Here is a 3464-nt window from a genome sequence, read left to right as displayed (position 1 = left end):
GCAAACCACCCTGTAAAAAGTCTGCCGTGAAAACATTGTGATGTGATGTCACCCCAGAGTCAGAAACGACTGGTGCTTGCACAGGGGACTACCTTTATCTTTAAGAGCCCCGTGGCACAGAGTGGTAAAGCTGCAGTACTGCAGTCTTAAGCTCTGCTCACGACCTGAGTTGATCCTGGCGGAAGCTGCGCTTTCAGGTAGCTGGCTCCAGGTTGACTCAGCCTCCCATCCTTCCGAGGTCGGTCAAAGGAGTCCCCAGCTTGCTGGGGGGGGGGGGAAGCGTAGAAGACTGGGGAAGGCAAAGGCAAACCAACCCTGTAAAAAAGTCTGCCGAGAAAACATTGTGAAGAGACGTCACCTCAGAGTCAGAAACGACTGGTGCACGCACAGGGGAGTACCTCTACCTTTTTATAAATGAAATAAATAAAAGCAGTGGACATCATTCTCCTGTCTTCCACTTTGTCCACACAAACAACCCTGTGAGGTAGGTTGGGCTGAGTATGTGACTGGCCCAGGGTCACTATGCGAGTTTCTATGCACAAGAGGGGATTTGAACCCAGGTCTCCCAGACAGTAGTCCGACATTCTTAGTCCCTACCCCACACTGGTTATTGAGGATCTTTGCTCTCCCTGCCTGGGCTGGAAAGGATTGTTCCTCACGTGGGAAAGAGGGCGGGCCATGACACTGAGCATCTGCTCCAAATGGAAGACTTTGAACCCAGCAGTGCCTGAGAGACTAAGGTGACTTCCTTCCTTCCTTCCTTCCTTCCTTCCTTCTTCCTTCCTCTCCTTCCTTCCTTCCTTCCTTCCTTCCTTCCTTCCTTCCTTCCTTCTCTCCCTTCCTTTTTCTTTCTCTTCCTTCCTTCCTCCCCTTCCTTTCCCTTTTCTCCTTCTTTCTCTTCCTTCCTTCCTTCTCCTTCTTTCTCTTCCTTCCTCCCTTCCTTTTTCTTTCTCTTCGTTCTCTTCCTCCTTCCTTCCTCCCTCCTTCCTTTTTTCTCCTTCTTTCTCTTCCTTCCTTCCTCCCTTCCTTTTTCTTTCTCCTTCTTTCTCTTCCTTCCTTCCTTCCTCCCCCTTCCTTCCTTTTTCTCCTTCTTTCTCTTCCTTCCTTCCTTTTTTCCTCCTTTTTTCTCTTCCTTCCTTCCTCCCTTCCTTTTTCTTTCTCCTTCTTTCTCTTCCTTCTTCCTTCCTTTTTCTCCTTCTTTCTCTTCTTCCTTCCTCCCTTCCTTTTTCTTTCTCCTTCTTTCTCTTCCTTCCTTCCTTCCTTCTTCCTCCCTTCCTTTTTCTTTCTCCTTCTTTCTCTTCCTTCCTTTTTCTCCTTCTTTCTCTTCCTTCCTTCCTCCCTTCCTTTTCTTTCTCCTTCTTCTCTTCCTCCTTCCTTCCTCCCTCCTCCTTTTTTCTCCTTCTTTCTCTTCCTTCCTTCCTTCCTTTTTTCTCCTTCTTTCTCTCCTTCCTTCCTCCTTCCTTTTCTTTCTCCTCCTTCCTTCTTTTTTCTCCTTCTTTCTCTTCCTTCCTTCCTTCTTCCTTCCTTTTTTCTCCTTCTTTCTCTTCCTTCCTTCCTCCCTCCTTTCTTTTTTCTCCTTCCTCCCTCCCTCCCTCCCTCCTTCCTTTTTCTCCTTCTTTCTCTTCCTTCCTTTTTTCTCCTTCTTTCTCTTCCTTCCTTCCTTCCTCCCTTCCTTTTTCTTTCTCCTTCTTTCTCTTCCTTCCTTCCTCCCTCCTTCCTTCCTTCCTTTTTTCTCCTTCTTTCTCTTCCTTCCTTTTTCCCTTCTTTCTCTTCCTTCCTCCCTTCCTTTTTCTTTCTCCTTCTTTCTCTTCCTTCCTTCCTCCCTCCTTCCTTTTTTCTCCTTCTTTCTCTTCCTTCCTTCCTTTTTTCTCCTTCTTTCTCTTCCTTCCTTCCTTCCTCCCTTCCTTTTTCTTTCTCCTTCTTTCTCTTCCTTCTTCCTTCCTCCCTCCCTCCTTCTTTTTTCTCCTTCTTTCTCTTCCTTCCTTCCTTCCTTTTGTTCCCTTCTTTCTCTTCTTTCCTTCCTCCTTCCTTTTTCTTTCTCCTTCTTTCTCTTCCTTCCTTCCTTCCTCCCTCCTTCCTTTTTTCTCCTTCTTTCTCTTCCTTCCGCCTTCCTTCCTTTTTTCTCCTTCTTTCTCTTCCTTCCTCCCTTCCTTTTTCTTTCTCCTTCTTTCTCTTCTTCCTTCCTTCCTTTTTTTCTCCTTCTTTCTCTTCCTTCCTTCCTTCCTTCCTCCCTCCTTCCTTTTTCTCCTTCTTCTCTTCTTCCTTCCTTCCTTCCTTCCTTTTTTCTCCTTCTTTCTCTTCCTTCCTTCCTCCTTCCTTTTCTTTCTCCTTCTTTCTCTTCCTTCCTTCCTCCTTCCTTCCTTTTTTCTCCTTCTTTCTCTTCCTTCCTCCTTCCTTCCTTTTTTCTCCTTCTTTCTCTTCCTTCCTCCCTCCCTCCTTCCTTTTTTCTCCTTCCTTCCTTCCTTCCTTCCTTCCTTCCTTCCTTCCTTCCTTCCTTCCTTCCTTCCATTCCTTCCTTCCTTCCTTCCTTCCTTCCTTCCTTCCTTCCTTCCTTCCTTCCTCCCTCCCTCCCTTACTCCTTCCTTCCTTCCTCCTTTTTCTTTCTCCTTCCTTCCTTGTCTGAGCTTTGACTCCTGCCTGGTCCTTTCAGCCAGAGATGCTGCCGGGGCCAGAACCGGGGATCTTTTGCCTACCAGCCGATGCTGTGCCACTCAGCCCCGGCGGGGTCCCACTCCCTACTCTGGCGTGGGGCCATCCTCACCATTTCCAAAATAAATAAGTTGGGGGGGGGGGTCCCTAGCCGGCAGCTTACCTGTCTGCCCCCCCCTCCCTGCCCGGCCCAGCCCAGCCCAGCCAATCAGGGCGCGCCCCGGGCTGCCCGGCGGCGGGGAGGACGGAGCGGACGAGCGATGCGCCAGGACTTGGGTACCACAGCAGGAGCCGGCGGGGCGGTTGCCGTGGCAACGGGCCAGCGCATCCTCCTCCTCCTCCTCCCGGCGATGGATGGGGGGGGGTCCCCCCCGGGCGCGGGGCTGTTTCGCTTTTGCGGGAGGATTGCGGGGGGCGCCTCCCCTCCCGGCATGCATGCCCGCGCTGGCCCCTTCCTCGGGGGAGGCGGCGTGCTGGCCTGGCCAGGCTCTGCTGGGGCATCCCCGGGCTCGGGGGCGCGCCGGGCTGCCCCTCCCCCCGTTCCCACGCCGGCCGCGCGCCTCCCCTCCCCCTCCCGGGAGGCAGACAAAGGCGGGGGAAGCGAGCGGGAGCGGGAGCGGGCAGCCCTGCCCTCCCCTCCCCTCCCCTCCCCTCCCCTCCCCTCGGAGGCGGCCAGGTGCCGCGGGCTCTCAGTCGGCCGCGGCGTGCTGGAGGGAGCCGCCGTGGTGCAGCCGCGCGGGCCGGGCCTGCAGGTGCCGCTTGCCTCCTGCTTTGTGCGCCGGCTGGCCGCGCGGAGCCCCTGAGGCGGCGCCCCC

This window comes from Heteronotia binoei, chromosome 1 (genome assembly GCF_032191835.1).
Source record: "Heteronotia binoei isolate CCM8104 ecotype False Entrance Well chromosome 1, APGP_CSIRO_Hbin_v1, whole genome shotgun sequence".
Classification (NCBI taxonomy): domain Eukaryota; kingdom Metazoa; phylum Chordata; class Lepidosauria; order Squamata; family Gekkonidae; genus Heteronotia; species Heteronotia binoei.
This window is presented reverse-complemented; position numbering follows the sequence as displayed.